Raw genomic sequence first — 14321 nt, 5'->3', positions numbered from 1 at the left:
ACTAGTTCGTGTCGCACCGCCACGGCTCAACAAAAGCCACCACACCTATAAAACACACTTTTGCCTTTTCTAAGAGATGCTAATGACTCCAACTTGTTGTTTCCGTTTCGGATCTTTATTCCGGGTTACTGTTGGCCGCAGCCCACGTCTTAACTCCAGCAGAAACACCGTTAACGATCTCCGATCACACTAGCTCGTTTTCTTCTAAACAACCGAACCGGAACTCTGCACACAGCCGGCCAAGAACAGCTCTTCAACATAAAAGTCCAACCACAACAAATCGCAACCCGCAGGGCCGGCTCTAGGTAATTTGGCGCCCAAGGCGAGAGTGCCCATGTGCCCCCCCCCCCCCCCCCCACGTGCCTGCACGCCTCTCACCCAAACCCAAGTCCACCCGACCACCACACATTGGAAAAAGCAACTCCACAGTGATTCCTTAGTTACTAATTTTTTATTTTAAATATTCACACAGCAACTCTTTAAAGTCAACAGCCTGAAGAATAAATGTCAGCTTGAAAGATAAGTAACCTGAGAATATTACAATAACCAACAACTCAAAATGTTGAGCAAACATCATTGGAGGGAGGATGCAAAATCAACAGCAGCATTAAACTGTGCAATCAAAAGCAAAACTCAAATATCAAAGTGTCATCATAAAGAAAGTTCTACTTTCCATTTTGTTCTACTGCTGTGGCCAGTCAGCAGGATCCATGGGGCCAGCAGCTCCTACATGTTCACACACATCTGTTGAAGCTGATGATGGTGTCTCTTCAGGCTGTTGGAGTGGAGCACTGAGTCTGCTGGTGTTGGGTTCTTCTTCTGTGAGAAAATACACACACACACACACACACACACACACACACACACACACACACACACACACACACACACACACACACACACACACACACACAGTTTGAAATAATTAAAATATCATGAAATGTTAAATTTTTTTTACCTTATTTTGAAAAACCACAGGCTTCTTCCTCTCTAGCTGCGGTGCTTCGCGTGCGCTTCTGATGAGAGACAGTAGCAGGGCCGTATCCAGAGTTTCTAAACTAGCGAGGGCCACCATCCGTTATGCCATGCACATTGAGAACAAACTGAAGACTAAAGCTGATTTCAGATTTAATAATTTGTTTAACCCTCTGGAGGCAGGCGTTGCAGATTAGCAACGTAAAAACCTACCTACCTGGTTACTCCACATATGTACTTCATGAGTATTTTTAACTCAGAAGTTCCCCTGAAGGACTTAGTTGTTCGTCCTTTTATCAAGACTTATTTTGAGCCTGAGAGGGTTAACACTAAAGTGACTTGTTTTAGTATGACGTTGCATTTTTGGTTCTTTTTAAAACACAGAAAAGTTTTTCTTACCTTGCTGACAGTTTTGTTCGTGGCTGTAAACTTCCTCAGAGCTGACTCTGATGGTGGCGTCACTTCCTACTCAGTTTATCCGCGGGCAGCAGAGGACGTCGCCCTCTGCTGCCCGCTCTCCCCTCACTGATGACACAGTCCCATGCACGATCCAATGTGTAGACCCCATCGTCTCTGTTCATGGTCCCGCATCCACGTCTCCTTATCTCTATGGCTTCCTTCATCACTCATGACGTTTAGTGAAGGTTTACCATCACTCTTCCTAGTCTAAACATATCTAAAGTCACATATAATCAGTACAATTTATGTATTTCAGTCACGTGTTCAGCAGCAAGCTTCTGGAAATTATAACAACATGTAATAACTACCAGTAACAATGTAATGGTGGCTTATCTATTGTATTATGTACAGGTTGGCAACATAATCCAGACTAAGCTGTATTGAAATATGGAAGCATTTGTGAATTACATGCTACAGCTGCTTGCTACAGCCCTGCTGCGGTGTCTGGAGCAGACTCCAGTTGCCGACTCTCAGCAGCAACAACCTGACTCCAGGTAGCAGCTGCACACATCCACACAACAAGCTGGTGGGGATTTTTCTTCCGCTTGAAGAGATATTCACAACCATCACTTTTTTTGGAACTCCACGTAATCGTGAGCGTGCAACACGCTAGCTTAGCATTAGCCAATCTGCCCGTAGTTCAACTCTTGATCCCAAACTTAGGACCATTTTTTCCTTTTTTCCCATCAGCCAAGGCCAACATTAGAAACCTAGGAGTTATTTTTGATCCAGCTTTAAGTTTAGACTCACACGTCAAAACCATCTCCTGCTCTTGTTTCATCCAACTGAGAAACATTTCAAAAGTCCGTAAACTGGTTTCTACTGCAGATCTGGAAAAACTCATCCATGCCTTTGTGTCATCACGCTTAGACTACTGTAACGCTCTTTTTACTGGTCTCAGCAAAACCTCCCTCTCACGCCTTCAAGCCATCCAAAATGCAGCAGCCAGACTCCTAACCAAATCCAGCAGACGAGCTCACATCACTCCAGTTTTACAGTCCCTCCACTGGCTCCCGGTAGAATATAGAATACAGTTTAAAGTTTTAGTCCTGACCTATAGAGCGCTTAACAACCAGGCTCCAAGCTACCTATCTGAGCTTTTATCCGCACACACCTCCTCTCAGAACCTTAGATCCACATCTGAAAACCTCCTGGCTGTTCCTCGAACCAGACTGAAAACCAAAGGGGGCGGGGCCTTTCAGACTATTGCACCCAGACTTTGGAACAGTCTGCCTTCAAATCTCTCTCTCTAACACTGTAGACGTCTTTAAAAATCATCTAAAAACTCACCTTTTCATCCAGGCGTTCCCTCCCTAAATGTTTCAGAATGATGGCTTTGTTCGGGTTCACACCTTCACTTTGTTTATACTCATGATTTTATTTTCTACTTTATCACTGCTATTGTTTTTCTGATGTTTTTATTGGTTAGAGGAATTTGCCCTGATCTTTATCATGTTGTACAACGCTTTGTGATTTATATCTGTGAAAGGCGCTCTATAAATAAACCATTTCTTCCATTTCCAGTCGTTTCTGTCTTTGCTGGTTTCTCTTTTTTCCTCCACAGCACCTAGACCATCTCATGGTGCACCAGTAAATGTGTTCAGACTGTGGTGCGCACAATTAACCAACCTTTGAATCAGTGAGAAATGACTCGATGAACTTAATGAATCAAACCATTTGAATCGTTCAATGAATCGTTTCATTCCTAAACTCAACACATGAAAATAGAACATAGTAAAGTGAAATAAAGATCATAAAGATCAAAGAAACACAAGAGCAGCGAAACAAGAAGCAGAAAGTACACAAAAGAAATCAGCTGGAACAGACCACTGCACAAGGGAAAACCATGTACTGGACTACAACCGAACACGGATCGTAAGCACAGAAACACAAATGCTAAAGATGGACCATCCCCATACCCCCTTTAAACAGCCATCACACAATGTTTTGTAAAAAGGACACGACTGTGGTACATTACCACCATGATCTAACCTTATAAACAACCTAAGCCTCCCTGATGCCGGCGTGCTGTTTAAGCTAATTATCAGCATTTATTTCTAAGCAACATTTACATCTTGATGGCCGCAATTTGTGGTTTCCAGGACAGGAAGTGTTGGCTCATGGGCTGGAAGCGACCCCGATCTAGGGTAAAGGACAACAACGTGGGATGCAGCACTTGTATCGAGGATGTACAATCTACAAGGATCATTCCTGCTGTTTTACTTCTGCCCTTTCTTTAATGTTTTTCTTTACGTCAATAAAGAGTTCTGTCACTGATGGCATGAACTCGACTAACTGGTAGTAAATCTTGTGGTTACAGCATCAAGTTCTTCAGTATGGTGCCACGGTGGAACTAAAACAACACATAAATGCAGTGAGACAGAATACGGTAAGAAGCAACAAAAAATGACACTTATGATACATAAAACATACCTCGTTGGCTGACCCGGGCTTAAAGGCAGAAATAAGTATCTTAAAAGAAAAATCTCTGAACTTCTATGTTTAACAGTCCATGCTTGAACCTCTCATGAGCGTGCATCTCTTTTTTGCACCACCGGAACCAACACATTGAAAATGTGTTCCTACATGAGAACCCTTCACAATAAAAGACCAATGTAACAAACAGTGTGCATATTGCAAAATAAAATACACAAACTGAAATTCTGGCAGTAAAGTTCCCACCAAATCACAACCCTACTGTGACTTCACCTCAAAACACATTGCATAATAGGAATATATGTACATTTACTCTGCTTCCTGTTATGTTTTAACTTGCTATGCTTCGCAACTCCCTTTAAGAAGCTAAGAGAAAAAGATAAGAACAGACGAGAAAGAAACCTGGGTATAAAAATGTTTTCCTTATTCAATTAAAACACTCACATTGTTTGTTTGTTACACAGGGTTCACTTGATCTTGGGGCTGGAGGTTCTAACAAATACCACTAGACACACCAGAACCTCGTGGACGGGCGGGACCGGAACCTCGTGGACGGGCAGGACCGGAGGCTCTTGGACAGGCTGAGGTGCGGCCTCTGGGACTGGATACGGTGAAGGCAGGTGGAGCTCAGACTTGGACTGCAGAGCAGGGGCCTCTTGGACAGGCGGCACAGCTCTGGCTTCAGGAGACTGCTGGTGTTGGTGGTGACGTCGACGACGAGTGGATGATCTGCTGGTTAATGGAAGGGGCTCGGGCTGAGGTTGCAGGGGCCTCTTGGATAGGTGGCACAACTCTGGGGACTGCTGGTGATGGTGGTGACGTCTGCGACGAGTACAGCTCCTAGGAGGTGCGGGGATAACGCCGGCAATGCCAACTGGACCTGGTGGAGGTGTGGTGGCTCGGCCCATCGAAGGTTCCGCGATGGTGCCGGCTGAAACAGATGGAGATGAGGATTGACAGCCCACCGGAGATGGAGAGGTGGTGCTGTCCGGACCGGGTGAGGGTAGGGAGGTTTGGTAAATCCGGGTCGTGGAGATACTGACGGAAGGTGGTGGTGGAGTGGAGCCGAAGGTTAATAATAGGTCCTTCGCAAAGCGCCAAAAGGAGACATCTGTTATGGGGTGATGGTCGAAGTAGCTGGTGGCCCACCGCAGAGCTTTGCCTCCCAGGCAAAGCACCATGAAAGACACCTTGTTGAATTCAGAAGAATTTAAGTCCAGGCAGCCAGCACAGTCCTGAATAAAAGTCCAGCAGGTCTCAGGATCACCATCGTATCTGTACATCTGGAGTCTCTGCTGGGTCCTGGATGGTTGGTCCATTCTGTCACGAGTTGGTGTAGGAGGATGTTTTAGGACCCAAGATGCAGATACCAGAGGAACGAGGCAGAGGTGGAGGATAAAGTAAAAATCCTTTATTAAGGTAGTAATCCAAAGGCAGTGAGCCAAAAATAAAAAATCTAAACGGAGTCATCAAAAACACTAGAGAACTAGAAACACTGGAAGCTAGGAACAGGAACGAGACGAGACTGACAAGAACAATGGGCCGACAACACATAGAGACACAGACAGGGTTATATACACTGGGGAGGATGAGAGGGAGATGAATTGCAGGTGTGTGGGGAGAGAGAGACCAGGTGAACTCAATTACTAATCAGGGAGGAAACTGACATGACCTAAGAATAAAACCTGAAGACAATAAGAGCAGGGAACATAACTTAATAATCGGGGGGGGGGGGGGGGGGGGGCTCAAACACTGATGGGAAAAACACACTAGAGAGACTAATAATATGAACAGCTGCAGCTAAAGAAAATGACCTAGGAGAAAAACCTAAAGACCAGAAGGGCAGACAAACATAACTAATATTCAAGGGGGGAATCTGAAACTAAAGGAAAACACTACGGAAAGAAAAACTACAGGGGCGTGACTGCAGGGGGCCACGGGAGCACAGGAGGGGAATATCTGAGGAGGGAAACCTAGAAGGCAGAAGATCTGGGGGTAGGGCTGCAACTAACGATTATTTTCATAATCGATTAATCTGTCGATTATTTTTTCGATTAATCGATTAATCGGTTTGTTATTGTTTAGCTATTTAACCTATACAAGTGATGGATGCATTTCAGTTAAGAACAAAAAAACATAAGAGAATTGTGCAGTTGACTGCAATCTATTTTATTGCACATGAACACAGTCAGCAGTATAAAATGAGCTAAACAGTGCAAAATATCAGTCCAGAATAATTTTTAGCATTAGCTGGAAGCCTGCTCCTTCCACCATGGATAGTGGCCTCATGTCTTTTACCAGCATGTTTAGAATAGAGTTTGTAAGTGGTATGAATTGCTGGGGGGTGAGTGTCTTCTTCCCCATGTAGTTGTCCATCGTTGCTTGTTTTTTTCTGCATAAGAAACACAAATAGACTGAAATAAGTACACATATAAAATAAAGCAGCACACACACTACAACACTAAATCAATATTATATTATTTGAATTAATTAACAATATACAGTGATCATTTATTTTGAGGGTTACGTTCTACAAAATAGCCCGCAACAGGAGATATTCAGAAAAAAAGTAAAACATTTTTACTATTAAAAAGCTCTAAGTAAGAAGCTCATGAGGTTTTTACTTTGAGTCGGGAGTGTTTAAATTAGCCAGAGAAATGTGAAAAATGTTTATTTTGTGTAATACTGTTTAAGAAACATGATAAAAATGTGTTGTGAGGCGTTTTACAGCGTTAGATAGTAAAACAGCCTTTTAATAGTAAAAAAATGACTTTTTCTGAATTTCTCCTGTATTTAAAAATTGAAAGTGTACAACTATGCCGCGTTATATTCACCTGGACACAGCTTGTCTGTATATTTTTCTCCGCGGAGTTGTCCTTTTTTGAATGAGGAACATAGTTATGGGTTTGTGCCGTTTTTCTCTTAACGAGAACATTCTTATAAACAGACGTGCTAAATTTGGCAAGCGCATGATACACAACACGGAGGAGATTCACGATTGCATCTAGTCAATCAGAAGTAGAACACCGCAGACTGACGCGGCAAAAAAACATGTTTAACATCCACTATAACGAACTCAGCTAAAACACTAAGTCCAGCTTGTTTATTTTCTGTTACTTACCGGGCTGGCTCTTCCAAATGACGGCTCACTTGACCGCGGTGCTCTTCCTCTGCTGCATCAGCCCCCACATGCTTTCGTCTCAAATGTGCTCCCATACTCGTGAGGTTTTTGTCCGGGGTTTCTCTTCAGTTTTGTCGCTTCTATTTTTCTTCCGTATTTCCTCTTGTTCCGCCATTTTCTCACAGCAAGATGAGCGTCAGTAACGTGATACGTCATGAAAACCGAGGGCACCCATTGGCTCATTTCTTCTTCTACGGCTCCACTGGTAGATCAGTGGCTCATTACTGCCACACACTGGCGGCAAATTTAACAGCTTGTAACCGATGTCAGATTGTGGTAAAAAATAGACTTTATGCGGTAAAATATGATTATTAAACAACTAATCGATGACTAAAAAAGTTGTTAACTATTTTAATAATCGATTATAATCGATTAAATCGATTAGTTGTTTCAGCTCTATCTGGGGGCAAATGGGGAACACCAGGAGACACATGAGAGCGCTAGGAGACACAAAAGGAGAACCTAGAGAGGGATGGAGAACACAAGGAGACACATGAGGGGAGATGCAGACCATGACAGTAACCAAAGGAAATGCATCTTTAAATCATTTGGTTTTGGTAGCTAACAAAGTCTTAGAAAAAATGGATCTAATGTTCAACAACCCACATTTAATTTTTCTAGTCTTCTGCTCAGTTGAATTTGTTCTAATATTTATGAGATTTCCATGGTTTGCTTTACTAAGCCTGATATTTAATCTGTGTGGTTTTGGCCGTGGGCAGGACACTGTCTCTATGGGGTAGTGGGTGGGTAACAGTACAGAAGCTGCAGAGGGGTGTGTTAAACTACGACTCTGCTTCCTGGTCTGGACCCTGGGTAGTCATGGAGGACTAATAAAACTGGCCATGTTCCTAGAAAGAAGAGCTGTACCATCCAAAGAGGGATGGATGCCGTCTCTCCGCATCAGACCAGGTTTTCCCCAAAAAGTTTTCCAATTATCAATGTAGCCCACGTTGTTTTCAGGACACCACCTAGACAGCCAGCGGTTGAAGGACAGCATGCGGCTAAACATGTCGTCACTGGTCCGATCAGGCAGGGGGCCAGAGAAAATTACGGAGTCCGACATTGTTTTGGCAAACTTACACACCGAAGCAACATTAATTTTAGTGACCTCCGATTGGCGTAATCTGGTGTCGTTACCGCCAGCGTGAATAACAATCTTACTGTATTTACGCTTATCCTTAGCCAGCAGTTTCAGATAAGATTTAATGTCGCCCGCTCTGGCCCCAGGTAAACATTTAACTATGGTTGCTGGAGCCTCTAATGCCACGTTTCTGACTATGGAGCTGCCAATGATCAGAGTCGGCTTGTCAGTGGGTCAAGGCCGGATTAACCATACGGGCAACTGGGCAATTGTCCAGGGCCCACGAACTCTAAAGGGCCCAGGGGAGCAAGGGCACGAGCAAAGTACTGTATCTGTAATCTCCCGCTTTATATTAAACTAGGGTGACCATACGTCCTGTTTTCCCCAGACATGTCTACTTTTCACTCTCTATTCGGGCGTCCGGGGGGGGGGGTTCTTGTATTGATGAAAATGTCCGGTTTTTCATCCAGGAGCAGAGATCGAATTATGGGGGAACTGTATATCCTACACATCCAGGGGAGCCGTTTTCTACCTATATTACATTATTTATGGACTCTTTTGAGCAGAGAGCACAGAGAGCGGCACAGCGCGCTGATCGTTGTTGCGCAGCGCTCCAGGCAGCTGCTTCCAGCGCACGGTCCATTCTCAAAGTGGCACAACCAAAAAACTATAATTAGCACACAATCGTTCATGTCCGCACATGTTCTCTATTTTCTGTCTTATTTGTGCCTGAAGCGCTCTGCTACTGCGGAGCTCATCACCTGTGCTGCGGTGATGTCACCTCACTGACGCAGCATCGAAACGCGCTCTGCGCTTTGCGGTCAGGAGATCCCTTTGATCTGCTCAGAAGTAACTGCTGAGGTGAAAAAGTAAGAATCCAGGCAGCAGATTTTCTGGAGAGTTTAGAGGAGATGCAGGAAGATGAGAGACAGACAGGACAGGAAATAGTTAAAAAAAACAAGTAAACAAAGTGTTGAAAAGTAAAATGTAGGTAGATTTATCTCCACTACACGTTTTTACCAGTATAAAACAATAAGTTACACACATGTAATATTTATACATCTGATACAATTCAGATCACCCTCAAAACTCAGTCACACACCCAGGGTCGTTTCAAGACATTTTGGGGTCCAAGGCAAAATGCCCCCCCCCCCCCCCCCCCCCCCCCCCCCCCCATAACTGGGCTCCCCAGAAGCCTCTGTGTAATTCATAACCTCTCCAGGAGTATTAGTTATACAGTGTTTATAAAAGCCCCTCAGACATTACTGACATGTTCTAATATTAATAGATGAAAAACTAAATTATCAGGCACGCTGTCTCATCTGCTGCTTTTCTAAACTTGTAAAAAGTAACAAAACCATTTGAAAGCCACTATTTGTGGATTCTCTGAACGTTTCCATGGAGTGTGGGACAACTTATGTTTTCATTGACCCTATCGTCTAATCTCACAGCTGAAACAAGCATCCTTAATAATCTGTGCACAGGAAGCTTACCGATGCTGTAGTAAAACAAAAGGTATAATAATTTATTATTAATAAAACCTTGTTGCAGCACTAAAGCAGAAAAATGAGATTTTGCAATAAACATGCTAAATATTTACATATGAATTGTTTTAGAGCCCTTTTATTGACAGAATCTGATATTAATGTAGTTCTTACAAAAAATGGGTCCCAGCGTGGTTTGTGTGGCGTTGCCATAGTGACGTCATAGGCACAGATCCCCTGTCCTCTTGTTTGGAAATGGAAATATGATCACCCTATATTAAACAAACTGTCCACCCGGGCTTTTGCGCTGCACAGAGACGCTTCGCTGCCTACGACTGAACGTCAGTTGAGAGTCAGTCTCATGCAGACTGACCAATGAAGAGACGGCCTCAAGTTAAGACCCTCTCCTCATTGGTCAGTCCACACAAGGTGGGTCAAAGGTTACCCTGAGCGGGTTACGTGATGTCAGGCATTCAAGCATTGAGTATATTTACTGCATATTACAGTAAAATATTCTGTATGTGACCATATTATGGTGATCCTTGGGTCGTGATGATGGGGCCCTTGAATATTGTTGCCCAGGGTACAACAAAGTCTTAATCTGGCCCTGCTAATATACATGCAGCTCTATGCTAAAAGTGTATTTTCAAAGAGGTAATGATGGATTTCTTTGTAAAAGTTGTCCATCTTTCCAACAGAAAGATTTGCCTGGACCAACGTAACGTGATAACAACGTAACGTGATTACGTAACTTCCGTAATGTTCAGCCAATCAACTACTTAGACGTCATCGGCAGTCGACGGACCCCGAGCCAATTTTGCACCCGAGCAGATCCTGTACCGACACCGGCTTTGCTGACAGGCGGCCCTCTGGGGCTCCATCTGATGAACAGGGTGCAAAATAAAAAGTTTATTAAGTTTATGTTTGTTATATGAAATGCGCTCTCTACACACTCAAAATTCCCCTCTGAAATGACATGAAATTAAAACATCAATATTTAAATTCTAATGATCTGGCTGCATTTCGAGCTCCCGCTTGAGCCACCGCTCTGAAGCATTTGACCGTTAAGGGTGCCATAGATCACGTGTGTGGGTAGCACAGAAGGACATCCTGTTGTAGTTGCTTTTAAACTTTTGATATTTTACGATGAAAACAACACCTAAGCCATCGGGATCAGCATTCCCAAAGCGAAGGAAGGAAGAAGAATAAAAACGGGCCCAAAGCAGAGGTATGTAGACTTTATAAGTTTTGCAAAGGAACTTTTTGCGTTAGCATTGTAGCTAACTGCCTCTCCTGCCACGCACGGTCCACGGACGGACCCTCGCTAGCTGTTTACACACACAATACAGTATCTGTAACTTTAACCCATTCATTTTACTTTTGAATCGTCGTGTCCAGATGCAGTGAGACAATGTTGAGTCTCACTGTGATGATGAAGAATGTAAGATTTTTTACTGGTTTTTGGAGCTTGATTGCAGCCTTTTATGAACGTTGTTTCAAGTTTTAAGTACGCATACAATATGAATTTAATATTTGTATATCAGAAGAACGTTAGGTGTGGGTGTAGCAAAATTTCAACTTTGTCCTTCACGTCGGGCGGGCGGCACCGCCGCGGCCGTGGCGGGGACTCCCCCGCTGCCGCCGGGCCCGGCGGGGAGTGAGAACAGCCTAAACACAGCATGACATCTTATGGCGTCTCTTTCTTGTTTACGCTGCAGCGTCTTCATCCAGGCATCACGCAGCAGCAGCACATTTACTGAGCTACAGTCTCAGCATCTAGAACCAGGTGAGTAAGTTACTTGTTAGGCTATTTGTAATCAGCAGTAGAAACGGGCTTTTTCAAATTAAACGGCTTATCACATATATCGATATGTAAAATTAATTTATTTAAATCCACACCAGACACTTGTTTTTGGCACAATCAGTGCAGCATTGATTTAGCATTGAGAATATTAAATAATCTGAACACACACATCTGAAATTGTCTCCTTAAGATGTTATTGTCAATTAGGCTGTAAATTTGTAAAAAAGGATGGACGTTAGTTTTTGTGACATAGTGAGTCATCTTCAAGGTATAAAGGTTTATGTCCTGAAGAAGGTCGTACCGAAACGCGTCGGTGTTTCCTTGTTTAATAAATGAAAACCTCAGAGTGCCTCAGATCACCGGTTCTTCTTCCTCATGTTCTACATTTATCTGATGCTGAAGAGCACCTGAGAGTGAGACATAAGTTTTTTCAAATATTCCCCACTTCCACCTGTTTTTGATCATTTTATTCATGTTTTCATAGAACAGATGAAAAAAGATCAATAAAATAAAAAGTCCAGTAACATTAAAAATAATGAAAAGCATCACTGCACATGACCGAGGAATACTGAACATGAAAGTGGCGCTGTTCTTAATTCATGCATCAGAGGGTTAAGTTACTTTGTGTGTGTGTGTGTGTGTGTGTGTGTGTGTGTGTGTATTTTCTCACAGAAGAAGAACCCAACACCAGCAGACTCAGTGCTCCACTCCAACAGCCTGAAGAGACACCATCATCAGCTTCAACAGATGTGTGTGAACATGTGTGAGCTGCTGGCCCCATGGATCCTGCTGACTGGCCACAGCAGTTGAACAAAATGGAAAGTAGAACTTTCTTTATGATGACACTTTGATGTTTGAGTTTTGCTTTTGATTGCACAGTTTAATGCTGCTGTTGATTTTGCACCCCCCCCCCCCCCCCCCATGACATTTGCTCAACATTTTGAGTTGTTGGTTATTGTAATATTCTCAGGTTACTTATCTTTCAAGCTTACATTTATTCTTCAGGCTGTTGACTTTAAAGAGTTGCTGTGTGAGTATTTAAAATAAAAAATTAGTAACTAAGGAATCACTGTGGAGTTGCTTTTTCCAATGTGTGGTGGGTGGGTGGACTTGGGTTTGGGTGGGCACGGGGGGGGGGGGGGGGGCACATGGGCACTCTCGCCTTGGGCACCAAATTACCTAGAGCCGGCCCTGTCCATCCAGACACAGGTTTGTTTAATAACAAGTTTTAATATCAAGCTGTTTCAAATTGTCATTTTTAAAAGTGTCAGTAATAAATTCTTAACTTTTAAAAACCTGACTCTTCTTTGAAATCAAACACAGAATGGTGTATATATTTTGGTTATTGAATAAGCAAAGATTCCTAACTTCTGATTCAGTAAATAACCTTTTGCTATTATATTTAATTATCTTAAATTAAACATTAATCTTTGGATTAAAATATAGACCAAGACAGTTGGTGTATGAACGATTGCATTAATATCCTAGATATTTGTGCATAATGTAAGTTCATATGCTAATGTCCGATCTTTTCTCAGGATCTAACCAAACTGAAGCAAACAGTGTTAAATCCTAGTATGTAGTTAACCACGCTACAGAGGATTATTTAGGAGGATTGGGATGAACAAACTGATTTCAGTGGTGAAGGGTTAAATGAGTGAGTGAACCCACTACCAAGGATGAACTCTGCTAACTTTAAAAATCAGCTGCTCTAAATAAGCATGAAGGTCAGAGAGGAGCTCTAGGATGGACATGGATAAAGGAACTGTAATGTAGAGGTAAAGTAGGCCAGGGCCGACGTTAGCAGCTGTCATACGCTCCATCTGACATGTCTGACTTTCATTTAGCTTGTTATGTGACGGGTTAGAGCACAGTCTCATGTTAGAGTTTAGTCATGAGAACATTGAGATACCTCACACACTGATGGTGTCTAAAATATATAATTTTTTTCAAAATAAAGAATAATTTTAATCACAATCCTAGAAGAACCTCGTCCAATCAATGTGCACGTCCATTTCTCAATGATTGGATAAAAATCCCTCCATCAAACTGTGTGTGTGTGTGTGTGTGTGTGTGAGCATGCACACAAGCGTGTTGTGAACTGGCGTTGTGATTTTTCACTACTTAGATGTAGCCATCCTTACACTGACAAAAATGTAACCAAGTATCTTTTACTTCGAGTATATTTAATTTAAGATACTTTTTAAATTTACTTGAGTAAAAATTTAGGCAAGTACTTTTACTTGTACTTGAGTAAAAAATTATCAAAGTATTGGTACTCGTATTTAAAGGTATAGCAATCGATGTTTTTCTTCCGGGTGGATCACGTCAACCATTGGTCCGCAATAATGTCAATTTCTGGTGAAGCCAATCCTGGGTTAGTTTTCACTTCCTGCGCATGCGTACTCTGTGCACCCCCGCACTTTCATGGAAATCAGGAAGAGGATAACGCGGTCCAGTCTGCTCCCCACAGACGCCGCCGTTGCCGGTTTTCTGCTCGAGAGGTAAGCTAACGTTCTGCATGCTGTTTTAAGAGCCTCTTATTACACATTACGGCCGACAGCTACTTGTAAACAGGCGCTGGGAGAGTGTTGCGCAACGTGGAGAGGGCAGTTCTTTCCTGACATTCAGAAACATCGATTGCTATACCTTTAAGTAGGAAGTTGTAGTACTCTTTCCACCTCAGGTTGCACCTCAGACATTACAAAAACAGAAAGAATGGAAAAAAGAAGCTGGATTAGTTGGTACCATTGCCGGTGGATGAATCTTCCTTGGTTTGGGAGTGAAGTGAAGCAGCTAGACCGATGGAAGTGGCGGGTTTTGTCCAGTTTGCTGAGCGCCACATGAAGCTAACCTGCTTTTGCTACCTTTCCATCCGATGCTTACCCTGTTAGCGTTAAA

At 42.9% G+C, this 14321-nt stretch overlaps 1 long non-coding RNA gene across 1 annotated transcript; it reads right to left on the bottom strand.

The window, feature by feature from the left end:
- Positions 1-6015: 6015 nt before the first annotated feature.
- On the bottom strand, positions 6016-9283 carry LOC139066254 (uncharacterized). Its single transcript, XR_011519178.1, has 2 exons — positions 6992-9283; positions 6016-6262 (listed from the first exon to the last, which is right to left on the bottom strand). It is a non-coding gene; the product is annotated as an uncharacterized lncRNA (long non-coding RNA).
- Positions 9284-14321: the final 5038 nt, after the last annotated feature.

Source organism: Nothobranchius furzeri, chromosome 2 (assembly GCF_043380555.1).
Source record: "Nothobranchius furzeri strain GRZ-AD chromosome 2, NfurGRZ-RIMD1, whole genome shotgun sequence".
NCBI classification, from domain to species: Eukaryota; Metazoa; Chordata; class Actinopteri; order Cyprinodontiformes; family Nothobranchiidae; genus Nothobranchius; species Nothobranchius furzeri.
Note: the sequence above shows the minus strand (reverse complement) of the source record. Positions and strands in the feature narration are given on the sequence as shown.